The following is an 18,273-nucleotide window of genomic DNA, read 5'->3' as shown; positions in this document are numbered from 1 at the left end:
GACAACGAACTGGTAAACATGTAAACTGGCACACATCTTCGAGCCTTATTTGAAGAAGCATCACTGCTTTGTCTAAATATTATGTTATTCTTTTAATGAAGAGCTCAAGGTGGCAGTCATACTCTGGAACAGTCCTTGTGAACCCACTTCATTGCCATGGTAAAAAAATCTGCCTTTTAGCATTTCCTTCTTCTGAAATATATAAAAAAAGTTCTTATGTCCCTGTCAGATTGCTAATTCTGACCTTGTTAATAGCACTCTTCATGAGTAAAAAGAAAAGAAGCACTTCATGAGAAAAAAAGAGGCATGCTTTAGAGATGCCCTAGCTGTCATTATTAAGCTTTGTGTGCAACAGCAATAAAAATAAAGGAAAAAAAAAATAAACTAACAAACCATAAAAAGAAAAGAAACACCACTCCCCAAAAAGAAAACACAGCACCAGAACACAGTGTGATCCATCTACCAAAATACATATAATTTCCATGGCTACCAAATGAGATGGAAACTTTGGGGGTTTTATCACGACTTGAGGTATTTTAACTGTACACATGGTAGAATTTTAGTTGTTTTTATTTATATCAGGATAGTCAGCAATATGCATCTTTTGAAATTTAAATACAGGTTAGAATGCAATTAGTCACAATTACTCGCAAGGTTTTTTTTTTCCACACTGGATATTTCTGGAACATTTCTCATCTCTTTTTTTTTAAGTAGACATACAGTCTTTCAGAAGCATAAAATTACACCTAATGATATGCTTACATACCAAAATCTCAAATTTTTCCTTGTGTTGAGCAGAACACAGAAGAAATGTCAAACAAGTTTCCAGTTATCAATTTAAATAAATAAACTGAAGTCCAATTCCTTAATAACTGAGTTAGTAGGGATGTCCATAAAAGGATATGTTGGTTTTTTATGTATATATTAAAAGTTTTTATGTATATTTTTAAAGTTTAGAGAGGGCTTATTGTGCAGAAAGATTGAGACCTAGGTTAAGAGAAAATTAAAGATTAGGCATCTTTTTTAGACAGAATAGCTGTAAAATTATTATAGCTAGGGATGCAGAAAATGAGCACTGATTGAGCAAAGTTAACACAGGTCCTTTAAACACTGGGATGATTTTATCAGCTTTTTGTTATCTGACCAGGAATGAGTGAAAAGGTCTTAGACTGTGACCTACACATTTTATGGATATTAGGTGAAATAACTGTATTTTAAAGTTAAACAAGCAAACAACATCTTGCCACTGCCCTCTTCCCTACTCACAACCCTGAATGGAGTGGATTTATTTTCAAGTTGGAGTAATTTCCTTCAGAACATTTAGTGTCAAAGGTTTCTTATAGAAACAACCTAAATACATAGCAAGGTTTATAGTGTCTATTCCTCTACTTTTAGTCTCTTCCACAAATAATCCTGGGTTCAATTTCACTTAAATTAGGTCACAGTTTCTCTAATAGTCTTGTCTTTTATTTTAATTTCTTATAATTTGAATTTTAAGCTCATAATATCTTCAAATAGATAACGAGATACCATTAGAGAAATGGTCAAGGCCTGATGCATATTTTATGAATGAAGGATTGCTTCTCCTAGCCTGTGATCATTAAAGGAATATGCATACAGTTTTAGTTGTGAACCTTCAATACCCATATAAAAAGTAACAGAACTGTTACAGTCATAATTTGATACCAGTTTCATTATCACTTTTAAATTATTATCAGATCACTATTACCATTAATGGATTTAGATTATCCACTACCAAGTTTGAGCCCAAATACAAAGTGCTGCACAAAACATCTAAAAGCTGTTAAGTACAAAAATAAATACATAAAACTAGAAATGGAATCAATTGAAATAGATACTTTGTAGACATTTGGAGGGAAATTGTATTGGTTCCTAGGGACCTAGATTAATATCTGTACATGGTGCTGTACAGTACTACCCTGGAATAGAGCTACTATTTAAAGGATAGCTCAGTAATCTCCATTATGGTATTCTCACAGCATTTGATCCAATTTACTTGACAAACTAGCTAACTTTCTGGCTTCTAGAAAATCCTCAAAAAAATAACCTAAAATCTTAGACATAATAGTGAATGACCTTTTGATGGCATGACATACTCTATTCCACCAGGCGGGAAGGCAAGTCATTGCTGCTGCAGAATGGTCTCCACTCCAAGATCAGCTAAAACAAACAAGACTGGAAAAATTTTCAGTATTCTTTATTTTCCATGGATGTTTTAGGAAAACCCTTTCCTTATTTTGGGATTTACTTTTTGTCCTTGTTTATAATTTCTTTGATATTATTTCCTGGGTTTCAAATGAATTATTTTCCAATGGACTTTTTGGCAACAGAGTTTTAAAGGGCTCTGGATCAAGACCTTGATTCAGAATTCAGAGCTGGCCTCCATGAAAATATATTGTGTTTAGTTCTTTGGTTTCTTGTAAGGATAAGGATCAGAGTTTCAGGTTCAGACTTTTTCAGTATCAACCAGGAAATCAGGAAATATATAGAGAGATTTTAACATAGAAGATTAAACATGGAATCTGTAACAGATTTATGTTAGATATAAGTTTCAGCTGGACAAAAGAATTAAAGGGATTGCCTTACTTCTGTTGAGTACTTACTTCTGCCAAGGGAGAAGAGGGAAGGGAAGGCTTGAACTTAATTTGAATATAAACTAATGCCCTTGTTCAGCTTCATTTAAAATCTGTTAGCATTTCCAGCTTCCAACTTTAACAGAATGTCAATAATTCATTAAAATTAAATTGCAATCACAATATTTTAATTCAGGTGATGTAAGGGAACAAACACACAATCTGTTAATCAAAACTAATGACCCCTCCTTTCCTTTGCAAAATTCTCCACATGAACAAAATTTGAAAAAATATATTGTAATAGACATAAGAATGTTGTAAACTTTTCAAATACTGGCAGTTCATGGCATGTTTAGCAGTTTCAGATATGGCAGGTGGCAACAATATTTTCTTACACTTTTCGAATAATTATTCAGTTATAAAACTGATATGATTTCTAATAGTTTAATGTCTTATTTAACTATTAGTTATAGGGATGCCTCTGAAACCCACATACAAGAGGTTAAACATTAATTCTACCTGAGTTAAACTGGAATATCTACAAAAATAAAGTTGTACATATGTAGGCTTACATAGAATTGAAGCAATGTTCAATTATAGATTTTTTTAAAAATTGCTAGTTAAAATATCTTACTTAACAGTTCTTTGCCCAAGTAATTAATGAAACCCATTTGACATATTATCAAGCTACATTTGGCCTACAAAATACCTTAATAGTGCTTTAGACAAGGGTTGCAGGGTGAGGGAGGGGGTACAGTTATTTTAGCTGGGGTTTCATGTTTTGGTTCAGTTTCTTTTGATTTGGGTTTTGTCTATTTGTCATGGAAATAACAAATCTTAAATTATAACTTTTTCTTTGACAATATTATGATGACCCGTTTTTTGATATTACTTTGCATATCAGCTAACCTGCCCAGTGCCCTTTAGAGGAATTCCTTGAATTGAACAATTGGGATACCTAAATCTCAGGATAAAACAGTTTCACGTTGCTATCTGAAGTCGTAACATAGAATCACAGAATTATAGAATGGTGTGGGTTTGAGGAGACCCTAGAGATCATCTAGTTCCAAACCCCTCTGCTGTGGACACAGACACAATCATAACCTTGTCATGGAGTAGCTTTACCTTTAAGACAGCTTGGAGAGAGAGGAAGTTGAAACTGCTAGTAGCTGATGAGAGTTTTTCCCTCTTGACCAATTATCGGTCATTTTCAAGAATTGACAGCAGATCTGACCATTAAAAAGTGAATTCAACTTGTAAACACCCCCTTAAGAAGTACAGACAGAATTCTCTTGCTCTCTTTGGTTTCCGGCTTCGGACAAGGTAGCAGGCTCTGTCTTGGCCTCCTCCCCCCCTCTCCAGGCCTACAAGGCCGCGGGGTGGAGGGGGGGGGAGGGAGAAGAGAAGCAGCGCTGGCCAGCCGAGCTTGGTTTTCAGTTTTTGCTGCTAGACTGAAACTTAACACCATGAACTCTTGCAGTTTTCTTAAAGCTTTTAATTCTTTTACTACCTGGATAAACATACAGATTACTCCTTTTCTCAGAAAGACAGAGAGAGAGACAATCAACATAAAGGAGACATCATAGAACCACCAAAAACAGTGAAGAAAAGAGTTAAGTTTAAATAAGAAAGAGGGAATAAGAAAATGCTTTACAGCTGAAATATCTTTCTGTTAAAGCTATAGAGATGGACAATAATAGTATAAAAAGACTCCTTTAATTCATAATAAGAGTATTAAGAAGAGTGAGATATTCAAAGTGTAACTTTTGAGCAGAAGAGAGACAGAGAGAGTGCTTGTAATACTGTGAGTTGCTGAAATTGAGTTGAGTGAAAATTTTGAAGCTTTGAGGGCAAAGAGAAAACTGTTTTCCAGGAAGGCTCACAGAGACAAATGAAGAAGACTTCTGCCTTTGAATAACTTATCCTTAAAAATAAGATTCCTAAACTCTGTGACCCATACACACCTTAGAGATGTGAAATGAGAAGAGAAGATCTAATGACAGATTTCCAGGCAGCTAGCATTAGAGAAATAGAAAACTATGATGAAAAATAGTTTTCTCGTAAGAAACTCCGTAAGCTAACAGAAAGAGACTTCTGTTTCTCTACAAAAACTGATGAAAGACTGTAGCAAGAATTAAGACTGTTTTTAACCACCAAAGTCCTAAAGTTATTTGTCTCTATGTTGTCATGTGTACAGAAAAATAGTTAAGATGTAGAAGATAAAGAGGTTTTCTGAAAGTTTATTCTGGTATTCTCATTCTTGTAGTTTGTTAATAAACTGTCTTTATTCCTTTAAGTCTTAAGCCTGTTTTGCTCTTGTTTTAATCCATATCTCACAACAAAAAAATAAGTAGTTTTTTAGTTACTGGTTTAAAACCACAACATTTAATTGGTGCATTGGCCGGGAAAACGAAAATTAGCAAATCTAAACTAGTATATTAATAGTGTTACTGTGAGATAAAAGATTAAGTAAGAGCAAAGCATGATTGTCTTAAGTTTATATAGCAGTAATAGTAAAATCTAAGAGTGGAAAGTAGTAAATATTTGTTTCTTCTTTTCTGTCAATTTATTAGTTTTTAAGTTGTATATTGAATATAATTAATAATTTTTGAGTAAGTGTTTACAAGTTGAAGGGGTGGAATGTCATGGAGTAGCTTTACCTTTAAGACAGCTTGGAGAGAGAGGAAGTTGAAACTGCTAGTAGCTGATGAGAGTTTTTCCCTCCTGACCAATTATCGGTCATTTTCAAGAATTGACAGCAGATCTGACCATTAAAAAGTGAATTCAACTTGTAAACACCCCCTTAAGAAGTACAGACAGAATTCTCTTGCTCTCTTTGGTTTCCGGCTTCGGACAAGGTAGCAGGCTCTGTCTTGGCCTCCTCCCCCCCTCTCCAGGCCTACAAGGCCGCGGGGTGGAGGGGGGGGGAGGGAGAAGAGAAGCAGCGCTGGCCAGCCGAGCTTGGTTTTCAGTTTTTACTGCTAGACTGAAACTTAACACCATGAACTCTTGCAGTTTTCCTAAAGCTTTTAATTCTTTTACTACCTGGATAAACATACAGATTACTCCTTTTCTCAGAAAGACAGAGAGAGAGACAATCAACATAAAGGAGACATCATAGAACCACCAAAAACAGTGAAGAAAAGAGTTAAGTTTAAATAAGAAAGAGAGAATAAGAAAATGCTTTACAGCTGAAATATCTTTCTGTTAAAGCTATAGAGATGGACAATAATAGTATAAAAAGACTCCTTTAATTCATAATAAGAGTATTAAGAAGAGTGAGATATTCAAAGTGTAACTTTTGAGCAGAAGAGAGACAGAGAGAGTGCTTGTAATACTGTGAGTTGCTGAAATTGAGTTGAGTGAAAATTTTGAAGCTTTGAAGGTGTAATAAAGAATTGGGTAAATAAAAATTCGGAATAAGAAGTTTAAATAAAGTATGTATAATTATAACTAAATGTAAGTATGGAATAAGGAATTCTCCTCCCGGTCGAGATAGAATTCCTTTTCCAAAAACCACGAATTGCAAAAGAACCCCCCCAGATAACAGGTTTCAGCAGACTCATCAACTCGGAGGAAAAGACAGGACACAGGCCATCACAGAAACAAAAGAACCAGCCTAAAAGTCTACCTCCAGAGAAAGGCAACGCCCGGCCGATTTCGGCCGGAGACCATCAAGCAAGACAAAAGGGGACGAGCCCCAGGAAGATGGTCGTTGCCAGAATCGAACACCACACCTGCCAAACCCATACTACAGAAACTCAATCAAGAAAGACAAAGAAGAGACTACTCCTCTGAGATATCCATCGACACCAGCCCGGATCTCTCAATCCCGCTGTGATGAAATATGTTAAAATACATACAGACTCACTTTACATTTGAGGAGACTCTGCCCGGATACTTACTGACTCAATGTTCTAGGCCAGGAAATCCATTCACCCGACAATCAGGGACATTTGGTGAATGGAAACTGGTTGGAATTCTAGCCTGGGGACATAAAATCCCTATAAAAACCCAGGCCATGGGACCCTCAGACGTGGATTTGGGAGCACCTATACCTTGCGTATAGACCCTGTCCACCCAGCGCTGCGCTGTCCATTTATTGTGGTTTTTTTCCTCACTGTTTGTTGCTTTATTAATTTATAATAAATTAATCTTTGTTAATCTTTAATTTGCCGTTGCATTTATAACAGATTGGTGCCGTGACTCGGATCGGAAGAAACTGTGGGAGAATCTCGCTGTCCAGGGGGGTACCCCCGCTGATTTCAGCGGCCTGGGGAGCAGAGACCCTCCGCAGTTCGCTCCGATTGCCGAACCAAATTTAGGCTGAGGAAAAACCATAATAAAGAGGAACGGATCCAGAGAGCTCGGGAAGGCAGGAGCCTTCGGGAAAGCCGCGGCTTGGTAGCTCATAAAAAGTCATACGTGCACGAAGACGCCCTCGCAGGAAAATTGCTGTAAGTACTGTGAGGTTGAGCGGGTGATCGGGCGAGTTTGTGAGAGACGTGACCTGGTCACGAAGCGAGTGTGGACTTCAAGGCCGCGTTTCCATCCTCCCGCGAGGGAATTGGCCGGCCGCGAAGGAAGCGATTCTGTGTGAAAGTGTCTCTCTTTCCTTACTCGTAAAGCCTGAGGCTAAAGGGAGTCTCAGGGGACCGATCAAAGGGGGCTGAGAGAGGAAGGGACGTCCAGTCGAGCTCTGGAACTGGTAAACTCTCTCAGCCAAAAGATTTAGAAAGTCGGAACATCGAGAAAACCCCGGTACAGCTAACCGAGAGGTAAGTATTGGTGCGATCTAGGACTTTCAGACGAAGAAAAAGACGAACACAACGCAGAGCAGGTAAGAATCGTAAGAAAATGGGACAGAGAAAAAGTAAAACGCAGAAACTAGATAACGAGAAAAGTCCATCAGAAGAATCAAAGCAAATGCTAGACATCCCACCAGAGAGTCCTTTAGGGTGGATGTTGAGAAATTGGGAAATTTGTCCCGAGAGACGAGAAAAATCAAAGGCAAAAATGATTTACTACTGTGCCGAGATCTGGGGAGGACAAGAATTGAGAAAATGTCTCACTTGGCCAGTATTGGGAACATTTGATAAATGGACGTGCAGGGAATTACTCGCACACGTAGAGAAAAAGGTCTCGCCAGACGGCGAGGAGAAAGAGTATGCCAAACTCTGGTTAAATACCAGAGTGCGGCTGTTTCCAGTGAAACAGAAAAATGAACATAAGACAGAGACCTGGGAACCCCTGGATCACTTACCCCCTCCGTACCGCGGGCCAGTAGAGCCTCCGGTGATGGACCAAGTAGTACCATCAGCACCCGAGGGTTCCATGGGGCAACTAGCAGAGGCACGCTCCCCTCAACCACCGGGAGTAGTGCCAGAAACCCTCACTACCCCCCCACCTGCAGAAAACCCAGCCACCGCACCCTCTTTGGAGTCGGTGTTGACGCAAGGATGGGGCTTACCCCCTCCACAAATCCCGGTCCGGCCACCACAGCTGGGACCACCGAAAGTATCCGAAGGGAACCCTCTGAGTCACTTAGCTGCGGCAGACATCCCGCCAGCAATGAGGGGAAACCCTCCCGCAAACTCCAGTTCCCCTCCTGCAAGCAGGACTCGGTGGAAATCAAAAATAGGGAATGGAGAATGGGGAGAGACAGAAAATGGGCATCGAATGTTCCCTCTCAGGGAAGTGCCAACCGCCCCCGGAGTAATTGGATTTGTAAACGTGCCCCTTAACTCAGGGGATGTACGAGCGTTCAAAAAAGAAATGGGGCGACTGCTAGATGACCCATTTGGAGTGGCCGAAAGATTAGACGATTTTCTAGGGAGTAGTATTTACACCTACGAAGATCTCATGGCCATCCTGAGATCCCTGTTTAGCCAGGAAGAGAGAGAGATGATTAAACAGGCGGGCATCAGGGATTGGGAAAGGCGGCACCCGCAGGGAACACCCGGTGACCAAAAGTGGCCGAGCGTAAGCCCGAGTTGGAGTGCCCAGACCGAAGAAGGGAGAAGAAGCATGATGGATTTGAGGAATATCATCGTGCAAGGAATAAGAGAGGCGGTCCCCAGAGGACAGAACATTAGCAAAGTATTTGGGGAATGTCAGGGAAAAGAGGAATCCCCTACCGAATGGGTAGAAAGGCTGCGGAGAAGTCTGCAAATTTATTCCGGGACTGATCCCAGTTCTCCGGTGGGGGAGGTCCTGCTGAAAACGCAGTTTGTGGCTAAATCATGGGAGGACATTAGGAAGAAATTGGAGAAAATTGATGGATGGCAGGAGAAGAGTCTCCAAGAGCTTCTAAGGGAAGCTCAGAAGGTTTATATGAGGAGAGAAGACGAAAAACAGAAACTTCAAGCCAAAATATTAGTGGCTGCAGTAAAAGAAGTTCAAAAACACGAACAGAAACAGGGAAAGCCGATACCTAAAAAACAAAAAGGATCCCAAAAGGAGGAAACTCCTCCTCGAAAGGATCCTCCTGAGTGCTTCTACTGTAAGAAAGTAGGACACATAAAAAAGGATTGCAGGAAACGAATAAAAGATGAACAAATATTTAAAGAAGATTAGGGGGGTCTTGGGCTCTTCCAAATGGGGACAGTAACAGCAAAGGAGCCCTTGATAAAATTGAAGGTAGGTCCCCACCGCCAGGAAATGAGTTTCCTGGTTGATACCGGGGCTGAGAGAAGCACCCTGCAGAAATTGCCTATAGGGTGTGAAACGAGTAAAGAAAAAGTAATTGTAATTGGCGCAAAAGGAGATCCATTCAAAGTCTCGGTAATCAAGGAGGTGGAAATCGAGTCAGAAAATAAGATATGTTTAGGAAATTTGTTGCTTGTAGAAGAAGCCGACTACAACCTATTGGGAAGAGATATGATTATAGCTTTAGGAATAAATATCATTGTGAAAAATTCAGAATTAGTAGTGAAGGTGTTGCATTTAACTTCAAAAGATGAAAAGGAAATTGACCCCCGAGTATGGCACTCAAAGGGGGAAGTGGGAAAATTAGATATTGCTCCCATCAAAATTGAAATTGAGAATCCAGAGAATCCGATAAGGATCCGACAATACCCCATCCCCGCCGAAGGGAGGAAGGGTTTGAAATTAATAATTGACGAGCTGCTTAAAGGAGGCACGCTCGAGCCCTGCATGTCCCCACATAACACCCCCATCCTGGCAGTAAAGAAAGCCGATGGGAACTTCCGATTGGTTCAGGACTTGAGAGCTGTAAATGCTAGAACCCGAACCAGGTTTCCGGTAGTAGCAAATCCTTACACTTTACTAAACAGACTCTCACCAGAGGATGTATGGTATAGTGTAATTGATTTAAAAGATGCTTTCTGGACATGTCCTCTAGATGAAGGGAGTAGGGATTTTTTCGCTTTCCAGTGGGAGGACCCAGATACCAATCGAAATCAGCAATTGCGGTGGACGGTCCTTCCACAAGGATTCGTTGAATCTCCGAACTTGTTCGGACAAGCCTTAGAGCAGCTACTCACCCAATTCACTCCAGAGGAAGGGACAAAACTGTTACAATATGTAGACGATTTGCTAATCGCCGGGATCACGGAAGAGCAGGTGAAGAAATGTACCATTTCCCTGCTGAATTTTCTGGGACAAAAGGGGTTGAAAGTGTCTAAATCCAAGCTGCAATTCACTGAGCCCGAAGTAAAATATCTTGGACATTGGATATCACAAGGGAAAAAGAAATTAGATCCCGAGAGGGTGATGGGAATCCTTGAACTTCCTGCCCCACAAACCAAGAGACAAATTAGGCAAGTTTTAGGGCTCATGGGATATTGCAGACAGTGGATTGAGGGATACAGTGAAAAGGTGAAATTTCTGTATGAAAGGTTAAATACAGATCGATTAAAATGGACAGGGCAAGACGAAATTAAATTTCAAGAACTAAAGAATGCCCTTGTCACTGCTCCAGTTTTAACATTACCAGACATCAGAAAAGAGTTTCAACTGTTTGTCGACATAAGTGGACAAACAGCACAAGGAGTTTTAACCCAGGAATGGGCAGAAAAGAAGAAACCTATAGGGTTTTTGTCCAAAATCCTAGATCCAGTCAGTCGGGGCTGGCCCACGTGTCTGCAAGCAATTGTGGCAGTAGCACTGTTGGTTGGGGAAGCCAAAAAGGTAACGTTTGGAGCTCCCCTGATAGTTTATACTCCACATGATGTAAGAAATATCTTACAACAAAAAGCGGAGAAATGGTTGACCGATTCAAGGCTTCTGAAATATGAAGCCATGTTAATCAGTTCGCCAGGATTGGAATTAAGGACAACCTCTGCACAAAACCCTGCGCAATTTTTGTACGGGGAACCAACGGGAAAGCTACTACATAATTGTATTGAAACAGTGGAATTACAAACTAAAGTAAGACCCGATCTGGAGGATCAGGAATTGGAAGGAGGAGAAAAATGGTTTATCGATGGTTCCTCGAGAATGATGGAGGGAAAACGTAAATCGGGTTATGCCATCATAAATGGTATAACAGGACAGACTGTAGAATCGGGTCCCCTAAAAGCAAATTGGTCAGCACAGGCTTGTGAACTTTTTGCTCTCCTAAAAGCCCTCAAAGGCTTGAAGGGAAAAAGGGGAACCATCTATACCGATTCAAGATATGCATTTGGGATAGTACATACCTTCGGGAAAATTTGGGAAGAAAGGGGTCTGATCAACACTAAAGGAAAAGGATTGGTACATGAGGAAATAATTAGACAAATTTTAGAAGCAGTCAGGGAGCCACTGGAGATATCTGTGGTTCATGTAAAAGGACACCAGACCGGACGACAATTCCATACAAGGGGAAACAATTTAGCAGATAAAGAGGCGAAAAGAGCGGCATTGTTAACCGTAAGTATTTCTGAGCTAGTCCCAAGGGAACCCCCAGAGGTTTCAGTGCTTCCTTCAGAAAAGGAGCAGGAAGACTTCAAAAAGGTAGGGGGACATTTCAAAGAGGGTAAATGGTGGTTACCTGACGGGAGGGAGTTGGTCCCGAAGGGAATAGCAAAAGGGATACTCAAAAGACTACATGCACAAACCCATTGGGGAACCAGGGCATTGGCTGAACAATTTTTAAAATTCTTCGGGTGTAAGGGAATCTTCGAGCTTGCAAAACAAGAGGTACAGGGATGTGTGATATGCCAAAAGGTAAACAGAGCGAATTTTCGGCAAACCAATTGGGGAGGTCGGCCAATCTCATATCGACCATTCGAAAGAATCCAAGTGGATTTCACGGAATTACCGAAAATTGGCAGAAATAAATATTTATTAGTTATAGTAGATAAATTGACACATTGGGTAGAGGCCTTTCCCAGAGCTAAGGCCACGGCTCAAACAGTGTCTAAAATTCTACTGGAGGAAATAATTCCTAGGTATGGTATTGTAGACCATATTGATTCGGATCAGGGTACACATTTCACCTCGAAAATTATCAAACAGTTGTCCGATGCGTTAGGGATCAGATGGCAATATCATACTCCTTGGCACCCTCAGAGCTCGGGGCAAGTGGAAAGAATGAATCAGACATTGAAGTCACAAATATCCAAATTGACAATTGAAACAAAAATGTCCTGGGTCAAATGTCTCCCCTTGGCATTGTTGAATATAAGAACCATGCCGAACTCAGAAACAGGACTATCCCCCTTTGAAATGTTGTATGGAATGCCGTACAAGCATGGTATGCCGGTTGAACATCCTCAAACAGAGGATGTTCAACTCCAACCTTATCTCATTTCTATAAATAAAAACTTACAGGAGTTAAGGAGAAGAGGATTGATTCCTCAAAGCAGCACGTTGGGATTTCCGATCCACCAAATTCAACCAGGGGACAAGGTACTGATCAAAGTGTGGAAAGAGCAACCCCTCAGTCCCCACTGGGAAGGACCATTCCTCGTCCTCCTGACTACAGACACCGCGGTTCGCACAGCTGAAAAGGGCTGGACACACTCTTCCCGAGTGAAGAAAGTTTCGGTTCGCGACTCCCCCGAGTGGAAAATTGTAACCCCTCCGGGAGATTTGAAAATCAGGCTTCAGCGGAACAACCAATGAGCAACGAAGACAGGATAAGTTGCACCAATTTTGAATGTTATTGTTTTCCTTTTGTACATTTTAAGTGTGCATATTGTAAACAAACGTGGGTGACTCATTGTTTGGGAGGGCAAAAACCGAAAGGGTTGTGTGCCGCGTGTTACAAAGAGGAATTAGAACAGACCAACCTTTTTCTAGCACTTGCTACCCGGGTGGGTATCTTGGAACTCGACTCTCCTGAGTGGTTCCGATTTTTTCAAAAAGGATTACGAGGCCATTTGGACTGTAAGGCGGAACCTCTAATAATAGAGTGCCGCCGGAACGTAAAAGTACCGTGCAGGAGCGGCACGATCAAGGCATCTCGGTGGGCAACCTTTAAAAGGAGGTTTGCCATCAGAACGTCAAGGGCCCCTGAAGACAGTCCTTGCTGCCGAGAAGATGGTTATCCCCGCCGTATGTTCCTATACGGGCGAAGGGAATGGCAGAGGGATGCGATTGTGGGGAATCCTGACGATCCTGAACCTAGCCATGTGCTGGACCGAGAGAACGGGCCCCGAGGCGCCTCCGGGGACAACCTCCCTGGGGAAGTGTGAGCAGTGCCCAACTGTCTCGCGAACCGAGCCATGGATTGCCTGCCCTCCGGAGTTGCACGCAGGAGAATGTTGGGCAAACGGTACCCAAATGGACCTGTGTAAGCTGGAAGGAAAAATTTGGTGCTCCACCCCGGGGATAGGTACTGGAAAAAGGCAACCCCATAACACAGGGGAAAAAGAGGTCCAAGCGACCCACCTACGAAATAAGAGAGATATAGGAGGGGTTTCCCCAATCTCGGTCTGCGGGCAGTGTAATAAAACTGTCTGGATTGGAGGAAAGAAACAGTCAACGTTCATTGCGTACCACAGAGTCAACCCCTTGTGTTACAATAAAGCAAACTTAAAATATTGTGCCATGGGGGGGAAATTGTACTGGGAAGGGAAGAACCTGAAACATGAAACAAAAGTGTCATTCAGTAATGAACCGATAGTTTTAGATTTACTGAAAAATGACGATGATAGAGTGTGTCTGCAGTTTGATCAGGTGATCTGTTTCGCAAAAGACGAGGATGGTTCAGACCCCGAAAATAAAATAAAACAATTAACTCTTGAACTAAAAAGGCAGGAAATGGAAAATAAGAAAAAAAGACTCGAACAGGAGAGGTTAAACTCTCTCAGTGAACAATACGAACAACTAGAAAAACAATACGATAATTGGAAGCTACCTAGCCCTAATCAGAATCTATTCATAGATCTGATGCAGGAAATAGCTACCGAATTGGGATTGACTAACTGTTGGATATGTGGTGGCCTGAAATCAGCCGAAAGATGGCCATGGAAGGGAGAAGGATTAACCCCAGAACAATTACTTAAGTGGACAGGATTAAAATTATCCAAAACAACCCGGCGACCAGAGGGGTGGGTAATTGACAAGAGGATCATTGGAACTTTTTGTGTCAGTCGGGAAGGAAGGGAATTCACCGAGCTAGTTGGTTACACCCCGTGTGTAAAAACTCTCTCGGTAAATTCAGATAAAAAGACAAAAATTTGGCAGCCGGAATCACCCGAGGGCTATTGGAGCCAATCTCGGGAAAATAATTGCGAATGGATAGATCTAATTGGTCTATGTTGGAACAAACAGGACGGGGCAAATCCCTTCCATGCCTTTCTTGGCCTGAGGGAATATTGGGAGGACCCGGCAAAACTTAACAGAGATTGGAAGGCACCGGATGGGATTTACTGGATATGCGGGAAAAAAGCATACAGTGAATTGCCCAGAAATTGGAAAGGGTCATGCACACTCGGAATAATTCGGCCTTTCTTCTTTACACTACCTAAAGATGAAAGCAGGTCTTTAGGTGCTCCCCTCTTTGAAACCCTAGCCCGACAAAAGAGGGAATTGAAACGAGAACTACCAATAGCCGGAGGTAACCACCAGTGGAAGGGGGAGGAATGGCCCGCCGAAAGAATCATACAATATTATGGACCGGCAACATGGGCAAATGATGGCAGCTGGGGATACAGGACCCCAATCTACCTCCTTAATCGGCTCATTCGGTTACAGGCTGTGGTAGAAGTTGTTTCAAATCACACTTCAGAAGCCCTGGAACTCCTAGCAAAACAACATTCTCAGATGAGAGCTTTTGTCTACCAAAACAGACTCGCTCTCGACTATTTGCTAGCTGAGGAGGGAGGAGTGTGTGGCAGATATAACGAGTCAGAGTGTTGCATGGAGATAGATGACTTCGGAGAAACTATAAAGGGTCTAGCCGCTGAAATAAAGAAAGTAGCCCATGTACCCGTCCAGAAGTGGAATTCGATTCTCCAAGCCTCTTGGTGGGATCAAATTTTTGGGCAAGGGGCATGGTGGAAAAAGCTAGTATTCTTTATAGGATGTTCTATTGCCGGAGTCATCTTCCTACCCTGCCTGATTCCTTGTCTGATCAGACTGATACATTCTGTCGTTCAAGGAATGCAGATTGCCTCTCTCCCAATAGACCCAGAAAAGGCACAGGGAAACACTACCCTTCTTTCAAAAATCATGAAGTTAGAGGAAGAAAAAGAGAATAGAAATGCGGTTAAGGCATTGAGGGAATTTGAAAATAAACATATGTTGTCCACAGAAAATATAGAAGAATTAGACCAAGGGGAAAACGACATTATTTAACCTGATATTCCTCTGAAAAAGTATGAAAACACGAATTTTTAATGTGTTCAAATTATTAGGTGGGGGACTGTAATAAAGAATTGGGTAAATAAAAATTCGGACTAAGAAGTTTAAATAAAGTATGTATAATTATAACTAAATGTAAGTATGGAATAAGGAATTCTCCTCCCGGTCGAGATAGAATTCCTTTTCCAAAAACCACGAATTGCAAAAGAACCCCCCCAGATAACAGGTTTCAGCAGACTCATCAACTCGGAGGAAAAGACAGGACACAGGCCATCACAGAAACAAAAGAACCAGCCTAAAAGTCTACCTCCAGAGAAAGGCAACGCCCGGCCGATTTCGGCCGGAGACCATCAAGCAAGACAAAAGGGGACGAGCCCCAGGAAGATGGTCGTTGCCAGAATCGAACACCACACCTGCCAAACCCATACTACAGAAACTCAATCAAGAAAGACAAAGAAGAGACTACTCCTCTGAGATATCCATCGACACCAGCCCGGATCTCTCAATCCCGCTGTGATGAAATATGTTAAAATACATACAGACTCACTTTACATTTGAGGAGACTCTGCCCGGATACTTACTGACTCAATGTTCTAGGCCAGGAAATCCATTCACCCGACAATCAGGGACATTTGGTGAATGGAAACTGGTTGGAATTCTAGCCTGGGGACATAAAATCCCTATAAAAACCCAGGCCATGGGACCCTCAGACGTGGATTTGGGAGCACCTATACCTTGCGTATAGACCCTGTCCACCCAGCGCTGCGCTGTCCATTTATTGTGGTTTTTTTCCTCACTGTTTGTTGCTTTATTAATTTATAATAAATTAATCTTTGTTAATCTTTAATTTGCCGTTGCATTTATAACAGAAGGCAAAGAGAAAACTGTTTTCCAGGAAAGCTCACAGAGACAAATGAAGAAGACTTCTGCCTTTGAATAACTTATCCTTAAAATAAAATTCCTAAACTCTGTGACCCATACACACCTTAGAGATGTGAAATGAGAAGAGAAGATCTAATGACAGATTTCCAGGCAGCTAGCATTAGAGAAATAGAAAACTATGATGAAAAATAGTTTTCTCGTAAGAAACTCCGTAAGCTAACAGAAAGAGACTTCTGTTTCTCTACAAAAACTGATGAAAAACTGTAACAAGAATTAAGACTGTTTTTAACCACCAAAGTCCTAAAGTTATTTGTCTCTATGTTGTCATGTGTACAGAAAAATAGTTAAGATGTAGAAGATAAAGAAGTTTTCTGAAAGTTTATTCTGGTATTCTCATTCTTGTAGTTTGTTAATAAACTGTCTTTATTCCTTTAAGTCTTAAGCCTGTTTTGCTCTTGTTTTAATCCATATCTCACAACAAAAAAATAAGTAGTTTTTTAGTTACTGGTTTAAAACCACAACAAACCTATATCTCAACCTAAATCATAACATTCTTCAGGGAAACCATGAAAGAATATATCTTATATATGCCATGCCATCACAACAATTACAAAATATAAGCACAAATTCTGTATTAGAATGTTTTTTAAAAAGCTGATTTAATCAGAAAATACTTTCTCTCTTAGTTTCCACATTTTAAAAGCATATTCAAGTAGTAGAATTGCAGGTATCTATGCCATTGATGCTTTAATGTCCTAGCTGCAAATAGTTTACCGATATATGGTTATAGATGAAAGAAGCATGCTTACACTCTTGCATCCACATCATGTTGCATTCTGCTGGTGTCAGCCTCTAGGTTCTCACTGCCAAGAGCAATTCTTTCTTTTTCTTTTTTTCTTTCCTTTTTTTTCCCCTTCAGTTTAAGAACATGGGAAGTACAAACTATCAATTCTTCACAGGTACTGAGCAAACTGCCTCTAAAATATTCTTTTAATAACTTCTTCAGGGAAAATAGACTTTCAGTCAAGGATACCTCTAATTGTGTTGGATTTACTTGACATTTCCCTAGGATCTTAAGAACTGATGAGGAAACTGAATTTGACAGTAAAGTGAAATTTTTGACATTCACTTGGTCTCTAGTGAAGTTAAAATACTGCTATTAAAGAACTACTACCTCTCAGGATGCTGCAATTATTTTTCTCAACATTTTTTATTTGCTGAATAAGAGATGCAGATATCTTTGCCTTAGAAATCTTCTAGCAACAAATTGTTTCTTTTTATTATAGAGCAGAATCATAAGTAACACAGACCAGACAATGGGAAGATGAAACTGCTGAATCGTTGAAGCAGATGAATAGAATTAATCTTGAAATTATTCTCTGAAGAGAACAATCAGGTAACTTTTAAATAGGCATCTGTTTCACAGTATGCAGTTTCTAGTAAAATTTTGTAGTTTATACAGTATTCCAAATTGCTTTCCCAGTCTACTTAAAAGTTCAAGGTTGCAGGACTAATATACAAGGAGCAATTCCTGTCACTGCTTAGCTTGAGACTCTCTGTGGCACACAAGCCCAGATTTAAGACAGTGTAAAGTCAGGTCACTTTTATTCAAAGTTATCAAACCAATTTCCATCACTATTTTAATTTTCAATAAAGGCTAATGAGCAATCCCTTATGTATTTTATTTCTCCAATTACTTCCATTTCCACTGTTTTTCTTCCATTTTTCCTCATTGTCTCAGGGGTATGAGAGGAAAATTCATGTAGATGACTCATAGACCTAACATTGTCAAAACTATTTTTACCATGTAGCTGTGTAAGATGTTTCATCAAAAGTAAGTTTATGCACAAACCACTTGTCAGAGGAGCTATATTTATGGGACTTCTCCCCACTGTGCAGGTTCAGATGGTCCTGAAAGGCACATTTCTGAGAGAATCTTTTCCCAGAGATTTTATACTGGTTTGTTTTGATGTCTGCATATACTTTAATGCCAAATTACGATGCTTTTCCTTGTGTAAATGTCATGTCCCGGAGTAGACACACA

The 18,273-nt window shown here is 40.5% G+C and overlaps 1 long non-coding RNA gene across 1 annotated transcript; it reads left to right on the top strand.

Annotated features, from left to right (window-relative positions):
* The first annotated feature begins 3,707 nt into the window (after window positions 1-3,707).
* On the top strand, window positions 3,708-16,664 carry LOC147654005 (uncharacterized). The gene is made up of 2 exons (XR_015284242.1): window positions 3,708-5,979; window positions 16,220-16,664. It is a non-coding gene; the product is annotated as an uncharacterized LOC147654005 (long non-coding RNA).
* The last annotated feature ends 1,609 nt before the right edge of the window (window positions 16,665-18,273 follow it).

The sequence above is a fragment of the Cyanistes caeruleus genome, chromosome 3 (assembly GCF_971803275.1).
Source record: "Cyanistes caeruleus chromosome 3, bCyaCae1.hap1.1, whole genome shotgun sequence".
NCBI lineage: Eukaryota > Metazoa > Chordata > Aves > Passeriformes > Paridae > Cyanistes > Cyanistes caeruleus.
This window is presented reverse-complemented; position numbering and strand designations above follow the sequence as displayed.